This window comes from Apium graveolens, chromosome 5, assembly GCF_009905375.1.
Source record: "Apium graveolens cultivar Ventura chromosome 5, ASM990537v1, whole genome shotgun sequence".
Lineage (NCBI taxonomy): Eukaryota > Viridiplantae > Streptophyta > Magnoliopsida > Apiales > Apiaceae > Apium > Apium graveolens.
Window position 1 is genome coordinate 124739192 of NC_133651.1, and position 18101 is coordinate 124757292.

At 35.8% G+C, this 18101-nt stretch overlaps 1 non-coding gene across 1 annotated transcript; it reads left to right on the forward strand.

Annotated features, from left to right (window-relative positions):
• The first annotated feature begins 17533 nt into the window (after positions 1–17533).
• LOC141662360 (small nucleolar RNA R71) lies at positions 17534–17640 on the forward strand. The gene has a single exon (XR_012550481.1). It is a non-coding gene; the product is annotated as a small nucleolar RNA R71 (small nucleolar RNA).
• The last annotated feature ends 461 nt before the right edge of the window (positions 17641–18101 follow it).

Consider the following 18101-nt stretch of genomic DNA (forward strand, 5'->3'; position numbering starts at 1 on the left):
TTCAGCCAAAACTTCAGATTCTGGAACTTGAGATTTTTCAGGGCTTGCACCCTTCCCAGACCTTAATGTAATTGCCTTAACCTGCTCTTCTGCTTCCCTCTTGCCTGGAACTTCTGTATCACTAGAAAGCATTTGTGGTAGTCGATTCAAAAAGGCGTTAGCAATTTTTCCTATCTGGTTCTCCAGATTCTGGATAGAAACAGCCTGGCTTTGGCATATAAGAGCCTGGTTTTTGCACATAAGCCTCAACTCCTCCAATTCAGATTTTTCATTTGAAGATAGACCTGCATCATGAGTTTGTTGTTGAAGTTGGAGTTGTTGTCTTGGTGCAAATTGTTGCTGAAAACCAGGAGGGTTGAATTGTTTTACTCCAAACTGCTGGAACGGCTGTTGCATCACATTCTGATTGTTGCTCCAGCTGAAGTTAGGATGATTCCAGTTGTCAGGATGATAAGTGTCGGGAACTGGTTGCTGCGATCTCTAAAAGTTGCTCACAAACTGAGTTCAGTCACTAGATATTGTAATATCCGGGATATATCGTGTAATTATTTTTGCTAATAAATAATTCATATATGTGTGTTCAGTATCTATTCTGTGAATTAATTGTTAAGTGTTAAATGTGTTTGGATGTTTAAAAATATTATTAATTGAGTATTTTAATTTTTATATGTCCAAAATAAAATATATATAATTGTCATATCTTCCTAATTAATTTTATGTTGATTTATGGAATTATAAGGATCATATAAAATTTATAAAATCTTTTTCCGAGTATTTAAAATCTATTTTATAAAAACGGAAACAAACCAACGTCATCCGTTGTTAGGTTTTTGGAACCCGAAACTCTTCTGAGAACTCCTTCCTAACCAAATTGTAATATTCCGAGCATATTCCATGTTTCGACTTTTTCGATCCGACGTACGGTTTGTCCTGCGCGAGTCCTGGCGCAACATTTTTGACACACCGCAGTACAAATTGTACTGGTTTGGATAATTGTCCTGAAAACCGATACCGTTTGGATCAGTTTTTCCAAATAAACGTACCGTTTTATATCCAGAATGATCCAACGGGATACTAATTTTCCGTAATTATAAATAGCCTTTACCGTATTTTATTTCGTATCAAAAATCATTTGCAGTTAGTAATTATATAAATTTCCAGAGAAAATTCATATATTCATAAACCTTTCTGAGAATCAAACCAACAATCGGAGGTGTTAACAGAGTCCGTTTGAAAAGCTCGAGTACTCAATCCAAAGGTCTTGAGGTGTTCTATCAGATTCTGTGTTCCAAATCACTACAGAAATCAAGGTTTATTTTCTGAAAAATTATTTATTTTTAAATTAAGTTTATTAAAAATATGAATTTTTGTCCGGATGATTGTTTGTATGATTTGATGCTTGCATGTTGTAGAGCTTGTTTTCCTGATGATTTTCATATATCATACGTCTGATTTGGAGTTCAATAACATGTTCAAAATTGAGTTTGATTTTCGAATTTTGAAATTAGGGTTTATAACCCGTAAGAATGTTTTCAATTGAAATTTGGGTCTTTTTGATTTAGGGGTTATTAGCTGTTGATTTATAGTGGATTATGTTCCTTATGAAATTTGCAATCGATTGGTATATAGCTCGTTAACAGAGGATGTCTGAATTAAAGGGAGTTGTGTTTTGAAAATTCCAGATATTCGCCGGAAACCGGCGATGTTCTTGGCCAATTTCCGGCCAAGTCTGGAGTTATTTGAATGATTTGATTACATGAATAAGTTCCTGGTTGTCTGTAGATGTGATCTGGAGCTTGTGGTGGGGTGAGGATGCCGGGAGCGTATTCTCCGGCCATCCCCAAAGTTTTTCCGGAGACCCTTGTCAAAATTGTAGTTTAGTACCTGTAGTTTTAAAAACGATGAAGTTAGGTCCCTGAGGTTTCCAGAACTTGCAAATTTTGGTTTCCTGTTTTAAAAATATTCAAAAATCATATTTCCTATTTATTTTTATTATAAAAATTCGATTTTAATTTCTGAAAATTCCAAAAATTATTATTTTAATTCCGAAAATTATTTTTAATTCAAAAATAAATCTGAATTAATTAGTTAATTAATTTCAGTTAATTTTTAATTGATTAATTGGTCAATTAATTCAAAAATTGATTGATTAATTGATTTAATTAATTATTAATTGATTTTAATTAATTATTTAATTAGATTTAATTATTTAAAAATGATTTAAAAATTCCGAAAAATAGTTTCGAGCTTTAAAATATTATTTTAAATTGTTTTCGAGGCTCGATAATTATTATGAAATTGTTTTGAAGCTAGAATTGGCCAACCGAACCCTATTTACTACTTCAAAATTGATTCAACGATCTGTTTTAATTCTGAAAAATGTTTTAAAAATTATTTTAAATATCCGAAAGCTTATTTATGACCCGAGACTTCTTTATAAATGATATACCATTGATTATGTGACGTGTTATGTGTTATATGTGACTTGTTGGTTATCTGCCGGTCTATATATTCGATGTTTACTTGTTTATTGCATAACTTTCAATCCGTTAATCGGATTTGGTTGAAACGAAGTATAGATAGAAGTATGTGTCGAATAGAATCGTATGAGTTAAATATTGATAGATGCTTATGATATGTGAACAGAAGAGGCAAGGCATAGGAAAGGGAAACAGATAGTCAAGGAGTAAGACAGTGGTGATTGAGAGCAAGTGCAGTATAGTAAGCTAGTACCAGGCAAGTGTTCTGAACTTTCTCGAGATATTGTAGTGATTGATATTTCTGTTTTATATTGCAAGTGCTTTGAAGCACTGAACCCTAAACCTTGATTCCAGTTATTGATCTTGAGCCGTAACCTGATTCTTTCTAGACTATTGATTGTTGTATACCCAAATACGAACCTCAAATATACGATACTACTCCACAAATACATACAAACTAAATATTAAACACTGAACCAGATTGCTTACACAGTCAAACCATTGTATCTTATGCTTTGAAAGACCAAATCCTTGGAACCCTGAAATGTTGACTCCTTTGTTATCTAATTCTTTAATTACCTAACAGCCAAGCTTTGGAAATGCCATATTGATCTTTATACAGATGAAACCATTTTCATTATTGAACGTCCAATGTTCTTAATGATCCTGTTTATTGTTTATTTCTGCTTATTCTGTTATTATGGTAGAATTGGATTGTTTTTATAAAATTATGGACCAGATTCGTGGTCAGACCATATAATGGTCAAGTTAGGCCAATGTGTGCCTTGGATCCAGTAGTTAGAGCAGTGCTGTGTGCTTTGCTCGGGGTTAGTGCGTGACTGATCAGCAGCCTAACCTTGGTTTTTAAAATGAAAATATAATAACCAATTCTAAATCATAATCCATTATTCACTTGAAATCATAACCATATTTATCTGATGATCATTATTCTCAGTTTTGTCATTGTGACTTGTTGAGCTAGTTAGCTCATTTGTGCAATATTGTTTATGTTCTTTTCCAGTTAAGAAAGAACCAGTTGGTAGCGAGGATCCCCAGTCCAGCACGAGAGCTAGGGGTTTAGGTTGATCAAGTTGAGCTAGTAGGCTTCTTTTGGGATAATTTTAAGTTTGTAAAAGTTTGTAATAATGTTTAATACTCAGTTCTGAGTTTGGATAGTTGGGATTTGAACGGTTTGTAATATAAGTAGATGTGTTTGGCTTGTGTGTATACTTTAACCTGTTGCGGTCCGTGGTAGTTGATAAGTAGGGTCACTGCATATTATTATTATCTTTATTATTGTTATAAGCAGGTTATAAATAAGGTATGTGTGTGTGGACCCCAAACTTCTGACCCGGGTTTGGGGGCGCCACAGGTTTGGTATCAGAGCTACAGGTTATAAGTCACTGACACAAGCCTAGGTTGACGGGAATGGGTAGAGGGTTAGGATTAGAAGTAAGGAATAGAAAGATAGAACGTCGAGAGGTTGAGTGCTTCGGTTTAAAAGGTATTAGTGTAATTCGTGTCATGGTTCGAGATTCTTATATTGCGATATGATTTCAGATAGCAGCGATGGCCGACTCTTTTATTCCCGTATCAGCTGATCACTAAGAGCCTTCAGTTAGAGGACCGTCTTCGGATCCACGTCCTGTTGTTCCACCAGTGTTGGCTATACTACCTCCACCTGTGTTGCAGCCCGTACCATTGCAGGCTATTCCACCCCCAGGCATGAGGCCACCTATCAGAGGATCCCCACCTGCTGATCCAGGCTTTACTAGTCACTCAATTATAGGAGTACCTTTCCAGTTCTCTTCCTATCCTGTCCCATATCATCAGTTTGAGGCTTGCCTTATGGAGCGGTGATTCCTACAGGGTCAGATTCAGGAGTTATTACATATTATGCGTACCAGAGAGGTTGGGAGTGGTGAGAGGCGACTTAGAGAGGGACTCCAGGTATTTCGTAGAGCAGCTGCTGTGAGGATTGCTGAGGCTACACATGAGGACATCACCCCTGATTTCCGAGTGGAGTGGGCTAAGTGGGTTCTAGAGGAGCTTGAGCAGATTGGAGGTCCAGACTTGCCATGAGTCAGAGACCCAGAGATGGAGATGCTGAGCAGTGTTGTGATGGTTATGTAGTATGTACAGTAGTGTGTAGTGTGTATTAGTAGACTTTTGAGTTGTATTTATAGACTAGCTATGCTGACTAGTGAGTAGGTTATTGTACCCTTTTGCTTTTACTTTCGAAGCGTCTTTACGCTTGTACTACCCAAAACTTTTGATCTATATATATCAGCACCTTTTCTTTCCAGTATTATCATTCATTTTACTGCACCTGTTTTACTTTACCTTATTTATTGCACCTGTTATACCCCTGTGATACCATGTATGTAATAACCCAAAAAAAAAATTGAACTTTTTGTAACCTTTATGAATAGTGATTTTGCTGATTATGCTGAATAAGAAAACTTTTCATGTCACACTATGTAGGGGTTCTTTTATTGATATTCTGAGATCTTATTAGTACTCTATATGGTATATAAGTGTATGTAAAGATAGTCAGAATCCAAATTCGAACACTTTGATTTTTCCCGAAAACCCACCAGATACAGAAATAATTGAGTATAAGGTAACATGATTAAAAGGATTTTAATTCAAGGATTATAAGAGAAGATTATAAAAGGAATATAAAATATTGAGAAAGGTTTAAGGGAACCTAAGTAATGAGATCCCGGGTATGATCCCTCAAACGATAAACGAGAACGAAAGTTAAGCGAACCGTATAACAGATAAGCGGTCATTAGCCAAGTAATTAGGGGTTAATCAAAGAGGTTAGTGGGTGATGATGTCATCATACCATTAAGAAGAAAACAAGTGTAAGAAGATGACATAAGAAAGATGACATAGGCATGGTGACATAAGCATGACAAATAGAAAGGTTAGTTGGTTGATTGTGAGCCATGTAATTTTTACCACGGTAAATTTAATTAGCAAACAAGAGAAGCAACCAAGCCAAAAGAAATCATAACACAAAAATTGAGAAGTTGACTTTGTTTTTCCACAAGAAGCTCTCGGCCAAAACCAGAGCAGGAACTTCAAACTACCATATCTCCTTCAATACTCACTCAAATATTATGTTCTATAGCTCTTTGGAAAGGTATTGAGATGGCCTACAACTCTTGTTCACAAGTCTCGTCCAAATAAGCAAGGTAAGACCCTCGTTTTGACAGTTCTTTCAATCTGACTTTTAGAAACTTCAAAATCTAACTTTGTGTTCTTGATTTCTTTGGAAAGATCAAGCTTGTAGGAGGCTCCCTAAGACTTCCTAGCTACTCTAATCACTCCAAGGAAGGTATAACACCTCCAAACCCTAACTTTACTTTGAGTATTATGATGGTTTTGATGGTTATAGTAAATGAGAAGCATGATGCTTGTGTGTTTAGAGTTTGGATTGGATTTGTAGTGATTTGGATGTTGAAATCTTGTTTATAGTTAATGCAACTTAAGTATAGCTAGTAGTTCATGTGTGGGGTTGTATAAATTGGAAAATCTTGAGGTTTGGGGACTGATGTAGTAAGTTTTGGATGAGGGTTGGTTGTATTGTTGGTTGTGAGTTGAATGGTGGTTGTTTGGAGTGGTTTAAAACTTGGTAATCGCGTAAACATAGCCGTCGTAATGCCCAATTTCATACAACTGTTTGTTCTTAGTGGTCGGGACAGAGAGCTAACTATTGAATCTGTGACTTTTCCATGTTTAGTTAGATTATGTCGTAAGCTTCTTTTTGATATGTGGTTCGCTTGAATCCGATATACGGTCTAGGAGAAACGACCGTTTTAAGTAACGGCATTTCGCGAACGAACCATTACCCCTCGCCTTACTTTGAAACCTTGGTTAAGGCCCTTAAATGATTAATTGGAGTATGAAACAATTTTTTAAAGTGGATTAGGCAGTTGGTAGAGTACTCGCGAAAGAATTGCCTTAAAATTCGTAACGGTTAATTTATTAAAAATGGTGGAGTCGAGGGTACTCGAGCGACTTATGTAAATCGCTAAGCGCAAAAGCGAACGTTAGGGTCTAAGTGGTTAAAAAACTAGGTTCTTAAGCGACCGTGGTCTAATTCCAGATTATGTTATTGTTCATAGGTTACCGGACCCATTCTAAGCTTGAGTCTATTCCGGGAACACTCGGGCAAGTTTTCTACCCGTTATACTGTTGTGGTTATGTATATATGTATATGCATTATCTTATGATAGATGCATGATTGTTATTAGCAAATCTTGCGATATATTGGAGCATGCTGATATGGTTTATATGCATGCCTGTTTCATAATATTGATATGTAACTGTTGATTCAAATGCTTATAAGTTTCATAATACCTATGCTAGAGATAAGCAGTAGTTGTGTATACCCTTAGTGTAGGGGACCCAAAGGTGAACATTTTCTAAACCGGGAGTCGATGTTCCCGAGTATATTATATATATATATATTTATATATATATATATAGATATAGTTTTCAAAACTATTAATCGAATAAGGTTTATTCGATAACTTTATTTTAATTAATGAATATTAGTTTGAATATTCATTCGAGGACATATGACTCCCTTTGTTTTATTTAATGAATATTATTTTGAATATTCATTCGAGGAATTATGACTCTGCTTATTTTATTAAATAATATTCTTTATTTTAATAAAAAAATAATGTTTCGATAATCAAACTTATTTTCGATTTTTCAAATAAAGATCGTACTTTTGTATAAGTATATCTTTGGTTATTTATTATTCATTTCAAGTATGAGTTTTAAAACTTCTACTTCAATTATTTTTATAAAGATTATCCTTATGGGAATATTATTTAAATAATAATATTCAGATATTTTCTAATATATCGGGACTGATTTATTTCATTAAATCAGCATTACTCCAAACATTCTTAAAAATGTTTTCGAGTCTTCAAAATGATTTTTAAAGTTTAGAGCGGATCCCAAAACTCGTTTTTAAATTTAAGATCTTCCTTTTTGAAGGGGACTTGAATACTTGCTCAAAAATCTAAAGGATCCGGCTCTGTGGTGTATTTTATATTCGCAACGAGGTTGCTGTTTTGATAAATGAATTGATTACTTACCCAACGTTCGGGAAGTAAGTCCATCTATTTGAGTCGGCATAAGCAACATGGGCTCAGTGGGCGTCCATGAAAGTGTAAGTGGCTCAGTGGGAGTCCATCAAATGTGTAAGTGGCTGAGTGGCAGTCTAGCATAAGGTCCTATTGCGGCCAGGGTGATGACCAGTGGGAAATTCATCCATCTACTAGTAGAAAAGGTTACTTATTGGTATCTTTGCCTGATCAGCAAGATATCAGGTTTATGCCAAGGTTTTCTCCTTTCCAAATTCATTGGATATTGCAACTCTGTTTATAATTTTCATAACAGAGGTTTTCATGGAGTGTATGAAATGTATATATATATAGGTGTATATATATATATCAGGACTTAATGAAGTATCTCGTAACTTCATTTCTTTCAAATGATATTTCAAAGATTGAATATATTCAAGTCTTATCTTGTAGTCTCATCAGTGTGATGAACTTTTGAAACTAATTATAACTTGAACGGTTGTAGTTCAAGCAGTATTCAGAAAAGATATAAGTATATTGGAGTATCTTGTAACTTCATCTTTTCAACTTATATCTAGTTAATGATTATCTTATGAATAACAAAGGTTTTCAGAAAAACGTTGAGACAAGGTTAGATATATGAGATCACCTTGCAACGATATTTTTATACAATTATAAACTGGAACTCTGTGTATATTATACATGTCAGAGGATTTCAAGGATTGTGAAAAGTATATAGGTATATGTATACTGAATATTTTGCGACTTGGTCGCGTTAAGATATCAACTTGGTTCATTTCTTCTTGACCAAGACTTTCATGAGTACTATGAGAATGGTCATATATTGTAAATTATTATACATATTATTTCGGTGGGCTTGTTGCTCACCCTTGCTTTCTTCTTTCATCACACAACAACAGATAGACAAGATGAATAGGACCAAGCTCCCAATTCGTGAGCGGTTAGGAAACGTTCCGCAGTTTCCTGTAGGCATTGATGCCTTTGTAGCTGAGGTAGGAGCTACCAATAGGCTAGGCTTTCAAATTTTGTTGTGCCAGACTTATGTATAATTATGAATTGTAATAATAGCAAGGAATATGTAAATTTATTCAGAAACCTTTTGAGGTGTAATGGCTTATAATTGTGGAATAAAATGACTTGTGTTATTTTTGGTACTCATCTTTGATACTATAACTTATGGTGTATGTGTGTATATTATGGGGTCACAGTACGCAGTAGTTGGTTGTTATTAAAATTAAGTGTTATTAAGGGAAATGGATCTCGTGACAACCCAGATCCCTGACCCCGGATTTGGGGGTGTTATAATGTACCCTGTTTTTCATAACTGTTTATATTCTATAAAGAAGCATGCAATTTACTTAGTTATAACTGTTTTCAAAAAAAAGAAATATTTCTATTTTATAAAACTTTTCTTTTATGCAAAGAATTTGATTTAAAAGCTAAATAAGTTGTTTGATTTTTTACAGAAAATGCCTCCCAGAAGAAATACCCGCACCAACACCCAGAATGAAGAAACCAACAACAACAACAATAGTAACCAAGAGGATACAAACCAGAATGCAAACCCAGGACCCATAGACCCAGTAATAGCCCAGATTCTTCAAATCTTGGCTTAACAAACAGTTCACCTGGCACAACAACAACAAAGAAAGACCAATCCCCAAGTAACTTTTAAAACTTTTCAGGCAGTAAACCCACCAGAATTCAAGGGTTCCTTAGAACCGATTGAAGCAAATGTTTGGTTAAAGGAGATAGAGAAGGCATTTGCCTTAGTAAAAGTAAAGGACGAACAAAAGGTTGAGTTTGTGAGTTACTATTTGAAGAATGAGGCCACCTATTGGTGGGAGATGGTGAAGACATTGGAAGATACAGATGTTATTACTTGGGAAAGGTTTAAGGAATTATTTTTAGAAAAGTATTTTCCTCAGTTTGCCCAGGATCAGATGGAGTTGAAGTTTTTAGAACTAAAGCAAGGAAATATGTTGGTGACAGATTATGAGAGTAAGTTTGAGGAATTGTCAAGGTATGTGCCATCGTATGTGGATACTGATAGGAAGAAGGCTAAAAGATTCCAGCAATGTTTGAAACCATGGATCAAAGGGAAGGTAGCCATTTTTGAATTGGATACTTATGCAGGAGTTGTACAGAATGCTATGATCGCAGAGACAGAAAGTGAGATGTCACAGAAGGAGAAAGAAAGCAAGAAAAGGAAATTTGAAGGGAATGAAGGTCAGTCACAACCAGGGAAGTTTCCAAATTTTAAGAAGGGCAAGTTTCAGCCAGGGAGGAATTTTAATTTCAGGAGACAAAATGCAAGCGACGGAAGCCAGGGCAACCGTCCAGTTAATACGAATCAACCAAATCAGTTGAGATTAACTTTTCCAGATTGTCAAGTATGTGGGAAGAAGCACGGGGGAGTTTGTAATAAGTTGAATGTAGTTTGTTTCAAGTGCAATCAGAAAGGGCACTATTCAAGGTAGTGCCGAAATCAGCCAGCAAGAGAGCCAGCAAATAAGGATCAGCCTATCCGGAATCCAGCAGTGAAGGTTCCAGCTATTGGATTTACGTGCTTTAAATGTGGAAAACTAGGACATATAGCCAGGGATTGCAAGACACCAGCCCCAGTCAGTAATGCATTGAGGATTATGGGATCTACCCCAGCAGTGAGTGAGACTTTAAGGGCTAGAGTTTTTGACATGTCTGTGAAGGATGCTATCCAGGATACGGATGTCATGGCAGGTACGCTTAATGTGAATTCTTTATGTGCCAAAGTTTTAATAGATTCGGGAGCAACTCGATCATTTGTTTCACAAGATTTTGTTAGTAAGTTAAATTGTCCAGTTGAGTATTTAAATGAAATAATGACTGTGGAATTGGCAAATCAAGAACAAGTATCTGTTAATCAAGTTTGTGGGAATTGTGAGATTGAGATTTCTGGTAGTAAGTTTTGTGTAGATTTGATACCATTTAAGTTAGGAGAATTTAACGTTATCTTAGGAATGGATTGGTTATCTAAGCACAATGCCCAGATAGATTGTCGAAATAAGAAGGTAATGGTGAAAATGCCAGACGAAAGAATAGTAACGTTCAAGGGCCGGAAACAAGTAAAGAAGTTCTTAATGATGATTCAAGCCAAGAAGTTACTACGACAAGGATGCCAGCATTTCGTGGCATATGTGATTGATAGGAGTCAGGAGCCAGCGAAACTTGAAGATATTCCAGTAGTGAATGAATTTCAAGACGTGTTTCCTGACGAGTTACCAGGACTTCCTCCAGATAGAAAAATTGAGTTTGCAATCGACTTAGCACCTGGAATAGAACCGATATCCAAGGCCTCGTATAGGATGGAGCCCGTTGAGATGAAAGAGCTAGTGAAGCAATTGCAAGAGCTGTTAGAGAAAGGAGTAATCAGACCTAGTGTATCCCCGTGGGGAGCCCCGGTATTATTTTTCAAGAAGAAAGATGGAAGCATGAGACTGTGCATTGACTATAAGGAACTCAACAAGCTTACAATCAAGAACAAGTATCCGTTACCCAGAATTGATGATTTGTTTGATCAACTGAAGGGAGCCAAGTATTTCTCCAAGATTGATTTAAGATCGGGATATCATCAACTGAAGATTAAGCCAGAAGATTTACCGAAGACAGCTTTCAGAACAAGGTATGGACATTACGAATTTTTAGTGATGTCTTTTGGATTGACCAATGCCCCGACAGCGTTTATGGGCCTGATGAACAGAATTTTCAAGGAATACTTGGACAAGTTCGTTATTCTGTTTATAGACGATATTTTGATTTATTCCAAGGCGGAAGGGGATCATGCGGAACATCTAAGAACAGCTTTGGAGATTTTAAGGAAAAAGAAGTTATATGTTAAATTCTCGAAGTGTGAGTTTTGGCTACAGGAAGTTCAGTTCTTAGGACACATAGTCAGTAATGAAGGGACCAAAGTGGACCCAGCAAAGATCGAGGCAATTACAAACTGGGAAAGACCGAGAACACCCACCGAGGTAAGAAGTTTCTTGGGATTAGCGGGATATTATCGTCGATTCGTTCAAAAATTTTCAAGGATTGCAATACCATTGACAAAGCTTACACGGAAGAATGAAAAATTTATATGGAACGACAAGTGCGAAGAAAGTTTTCAGAAATTGAAGCAACGATTAATCACAGCACCTGTTTTGTCACTTCCAGACGATCAAGGGAATTTCATAATTTATAGCGATGCTTCTCAGAAAGGACTAGGATGTGTTCTAATGCATCATGATATGGTGATTACGTATGCGTCAAGGCAATTGAAACCACACGAACAGAAATATCCTACTCATGATTTAGAGCTAGCAGCCATAGTTTTTGCTTTGAAAATTTGGAGACATTATCTGTATGGAGAAAAGTGCGAGATTTTCACGGATCACAAAAGCTTAAAGTACATATTCACTCAGAAGGAGCTTAATATGAGGCAAAGGAGATGGTTAAAATTGATCAAGTATTACGACTGCTCAATTAATTATCATCCCGGTAAAGCGAACGTTGTAGCAGACGCGTTAAGTCGGAAGGAAAAGTTTAATGTGTTATCAGTACCTGAAGAGATATATAAGGAATTTTAGAAACTGGAATTGGAGATTAAAGTTTGCAGGCCTAATGAAGCAAAAGTGTACAGTATGACTTTTCAGCCGGAGTTGCTAGAGAAAATAAAGAAGTGTCAGGAAGATGTAATGGATCAAGATATAAATCGTTTGGTAGGTGAGGAATTGTGCACGCAGAAGGATGATCAAGGTATTCTTAGGTTTTCTTCAAGAATTTGGATTCCACCAGTGACGGAGCTGAAGAATGAAATTTTATAGGAAGCACATAATTCAAGATATTCCATCCATCCAGGGAGTACCAAAATGTACAGAGATTTAAAGGAAAGTTATTGGTGGCCAGATATGAAGAGGGAAATTGCGAAATGGGTTAGCAGATGTTATACATGTCAGAGAGTTAAAGCCGAAAATCAAAGACCAAGTGGATTGCTACAGCCATTGGAGATTCCAAAGTGGAAGTGGGAACATATTGCCATGGATTTTATAGTTGGATTACCAAGGACAAGGGCTAATCATGATGCCATTTGGGTTATAGTGGATAGACTTACCAAGTCAGCTCATTTTCTGCCTATAAATAAAAGATTTTCACTCGACAAGTTGGTCCATATGTACCTGAAGGAAATTGTAATTCGTAATGGAGTTCATGTGTCTATCGTATCTGATCAAGATCCAAGATTTAATTCATGATTTTGGAAAAGTTTTCCAGAATATTTGGGAACGAGATTGAATATGAGTACGGCTTATCACCCCCAGACGGACGGCCAAAGTGAAAGAACGATTCAGACGATTGAGGACATGTTACGTGTTGGTGCTATTGATTTCAAAGGAAGTTGGGACGAGCATCTACCTTTGGTAGAGTTTGCTTATAACAACAGTTATCATGCCAGTATTGGGATGCAACCCTATGAAGCCCTTTATGGACGCAAATGTAGATCTCCAGTGCATTGGGACGAAGTAGGAGAACGCAAAATACTTGGACCGGAATTAGTACAACAAACAAAGGAAGTGGTTAAAATTATCCAGAAGAGATTAATAGCCGCACAGGACCGTCAAAGGAAATATGCAGACAAGTCCATGAAAGACATGGAATTCGAAGAAGGAAACTTGGTATTACTGAAAGTATCACCGTGGAAGGGACTAACGAGGTTTGGAAAGAAAGGAAAGCTGAGCCCCAGATATGTCGGACCTTTTGAGATTCTAAAGCGCGTTGGCAAAGTAGCTTACGAATTGGCGTTACCTCCGCACATGGAACACATTCACAATGTTTTTCACGTATCAATGCTTAAGAAATATAATCCAGACTCCAGGCATGTAATAGAATATGAGCCAATAGAGCTTCAGGCAGATTTGTCATATGTAGCAAGTCCGATAGAGATTTTAGAGAAAAGAGAGAAGGTATTGAGAAATAAAGTGGTAAAGCTAGTAAGAGTGTTATGGAGAAACCCAAAGGTTGAAGAGTCAACCTGGGAGTTAGAAAGTGATATGAGAGAAAAGTACCCTCATTTGTTTTCTTAAGAGATTCTGAGGACAGAATCCTTTTAAGGGGGAAGGATGTAATATCCGGGATATATTGTGTAATTATTTTTGTTAATAAATAATTAATATATGTGTTAAGTATCTATTATGTGAATTAATTGTTAAGTGTTAAATGTGTTTGGATGTTTAAAAATATTATTAATTGAGTATTTTAATTTTTATATGTCCAAAATAAAATATAGATAATTGTCATATCTTCCTAATTATTTTTATGTTGATTTATGGATTTATAAAGATCATATGAAATTTATAAAATCTTTTTCCGAGTATTTAAAATGTATTTTATAAAATCGGGAACCAACCGACGTCATCCGTTGTTATGTTTTTGGAACCCGAAACTCTTCCGAGAACTCCTTCCTAACCTAATTATAATATTTCGAGCATATTCCATGTTTCGACTTTTTCGATCCGGCGTACGGTTTGTCCTGCGCGAGTCCCGGCGCAACATTTTTGATACAATATTCGTTTCGGTAAATCAATAAAACTCGTATTTTTGATAAACGAGAGCTTTTTATTAAACTATCCCAATTATCACCTCGTAGTACGTGTAACCAGGCGCTGAGACCAAGACCGCAGTACAAATTGTACTGGTTTGGATAATTATCCCGAAAATCGATACCGTTTGGATCAGTTTTTACAAATAAACGTACCGTTTTATATCCGGAATGATCCAACGGGATACTAATTTTCCGTAATTATAAATAGCCTTTACCATATTTTATTTCGTATCAAAAATCATTTGCAGTCAGTAATTATATAAATTTCCAGAGAAAATTCATATATTCATAAACCTTTCTGAGAATCAAACCAACAATCGGAGGTGTTACCGGAGTCCGTTTGAAAAGCTCGAGTACTCAATCCAAAGGTCTTGAGGTGTTCTATCAGATTCTGTGTTCCAAATCACTGCAGAAATCAAGGTTTATTTTCTGAAAAATTATTTATTTACGAATTAATTTTATTAAAAATAGGATTTTTTATCCGGATGATTGCTTGTATGATTTAATGCTTGCATGTTGTAGAGCTTGTTTTCCTGACGATTTTCGTATGTCATACGTCTGATTTGGAGTTCAATAACATGTTCAAAATTGAGTTTGATTTTCGAATTTTGAAATTAGGGTTTATAACCCGTATGAATGTTTTCAATTGAAATTTGGGGCTTTTTGATTTAGGGGTTATTAGCTGTTGATTTATAGTGGATTATGTTCCTTATGAAATTTGTAATCGATTGGTATATAGCTCGCTAACAAAGGATGTCTGAATCAAAGGGAGTTGTGTTTTGAAAATTCCCGATATTCGCCGGAAACCGGCAATGTTCTTGGCCAATTTCCGGCCAAGTCTGGGGTTATTTGAATGATTTGATTACATGAATAAGTTCATGGTTGTTTGTAGATGTGATCTGAAGCTTGTGGTGGGGTGAGGATGCCGGGAGCGTATTCTCCGGCCATCCCCGAAGTTTTTTCGGCGACCCCTGTCAAAATTGCAGTTTAGTACCAGTAGTTTTAAAACCGATGAAGTTAGGTCCCTGAGGTTTCCAGAACTTGCAAATTTTGGATTCCTATTTTAAAAATATTCCAAAATCATATTTCCTATTTATTTTTATTATAAAAATTCGATTTTAATTTCTGAAAATTCCAAAAATTATTATTTTAATTCCGAAAATTATTTTTAATTCAAAAATAAATCTGAATTAATTAGTTAATTAATTTCAGTTAATTTTTAATTGATTAATTGGTCAAATAATTCGAAAATTGATTGATTAATTGATTTAATTAATTATTAATTGATTTTAATTAATTATTTAATTAGATTTAATTATTTAAAAATGATTTAAAAATTTTGAAAAATAGTTTCGAGCTTTAAAATATTATATTAAATTATTTTCAAGGCTCGATAATTATTATGAAAATGTTTTGAAGCCAGAATTGGCCAGTCAAACCCTATTTACTACTTCAAAATTGATTCAACGATCTGTTTGAATTCCGAAAAATGTTTTAAAAATTATTTTAAATATCCGAAAGCCTATTTATGACCCGAGACTTCTTTATAAATGATATACCATTGATTATGTGACGTGTTATGTGTTATATGTGACTTGTTGGTTAATTGTTGGTCTATATATTCGATGTTTACTTGTTTATTGCATAACTTTCAATCCGTTAATCGGATTTGGGTGAAACGAAGGGTAGATAAAAGTATGTGTCGAATAGAATCGTGTGAGTTAAATATTGATAGATGCTTATGATATGTGAGCAGAAGAGGCAAGGCATAGGAAAGGGAAACAGATAGTCAAGGAGTAAGACAGTGGTGATTGAGAGCAAGTGCAGTATAGTAAGCTAGTACCAGGCAAGTGTTCTGAACTTTCTCGAGATATTGTAGTGATTGATATTCCTGTTTTATATTGCAAGTGCTTTGAAGCAATGAACCCTAAACCTTGATTCCAGTTATTGATCTTGAGCCGTAACCTGATTCTTTCTAGACTATTGATTGTTTTATACCCAAATACGAACCTCAAATATACGATACTACTCCATAAATACATACAAACTAAATATTAAACACTGAACCAGATTGCTTACACATTCAAACCATTGTATCTTATGCTTTGAAAGACCAAATCCCTGGAACCCTGAAATGTTGACTCCTTTGTTATCCAATTCTTTCATTACCTAACAGCCAAGCTTTGGAAATGCCATATTGATCTTTATACAGATTAAAACCATTTTCATTATTGAACGTCCAATGTTGTTAATGATCCTGTTTATTGTTTATTACTGCTTATTCTGTTATAATGGTAGAATTGCATTGTTTTTATAAAATTGTGGACCAGATTCGTGGTCAGACCATATGATGGTCAAGTTAGGCCAATGTGTTCCTTGGATCCAGTAGTTAGAGCAGTGTTGTGTGTTTTGCTCGGGGTTAGTTCGTGACTGATCAGCAGCCTAACCTTGGTTTTTAAAATGAAAATATAATATCCAATTCTAAATCATAATCCATTGTTCACTTGATATCATAACCATATTTACCTGATGATCATTATTCTCAGTTTTGTCATTGTGACTTGCTAAGCTAGTTAGCTCATTTGTGCGATATTGTTTATGTTATTTTCCAGTTAAGAAAGAACCAGTTGGTAGCGAGGATCCCCAGTCCAGCGCGAGAGCTAGGGGTTCAGGTTGATCAAGTTGAGCTAGTAGGCTTCTTTTGGGATAATTTTAAGTTTTTAAAAGTTTGTAATAATGTTTAATACTCAGTTCTGAGTTTGGATAGTTGGGATTTGAATGATTTATAATATAAGTAGATGTGTTTGGCTTGTGTGCATACTTTAACCTGTTGCGGTCCGTGGTAGTTGGTAAGTAGGATCACTGCATATTATTATTATCTTTATTTTTTTTATAAGCAGGTTATAAATAAGGTATGTGTGTGTGGACCCCAAACTTCTGACCCGGGTTTGGAGGGCGCCACAGATATAACGCATTGCTCCGTCACATGCGGACCTGCACACAGCTCACAAATACTAATTATCTGCTTAACACCATAGTTAGCCAGAGAATCGATCTTCATAGACAACGCCTTTAGTTGAGCAGTGATAGCCGTAGCTGTATCCACTTCAAGAACTCCTGCTACCTTGCCCTGTGGACATCTCTGGGTTGGATACTGATATTCATTAGCATCCATCATTTCAATTAGATCATAAGCTTCCTCATAGATCTTTACCTATAATGCTCCGCCTGATGCTACATCGAGCATGTGTCTGGACTGTGCTCCCAACCCATTATAAAAACAATTGATGATCATCCAATCAGGCATTCCATGATGAGTACACTTCCTAAGCATCTCCTTGTAGCGCTCCCAAGCTTCATATAAAGATTTTCCTAATTGCTGCGCAAATTGAGTAAGAGCATAGCTGATTGCAGTTGTCTTTTCCATAGAGAAGAATTTAGTGAGAAACTTTTGAGGAAGATCTTTCCAAGTAGTAATCGAACCAGCTGGTGGAGAGTGTAACCAGCTCTTAGCCTTGTCCCTCAGAGAGAATGGGAATAGTCTCAGCTTCACAGCATCTTCAGATTCACCGTTAAACTTGAAGGTATCGCAGATCTCAATGAAATCCCTAATGTGCATATTGGATCTTCCGTTGAAGAACCCCCAAACTGGATTAAATTGTGCACCCATTGAATTATGCCATGCTTGATCTCAAAGGTATTATCAGTGATAGTTGGCCTGACAATGCTAGATTGAATGTCATTGATCTTGGGTTGAGAAAAATCCATCAAGGCTTTCGTTCGTGCTGCTGGATCTCCCATTGTAATGAGTACCTGCAACACAACAAGTAAACTGTCAAAGTAAAAGAGTCTGAGTCAGTGAACTTTAACGAC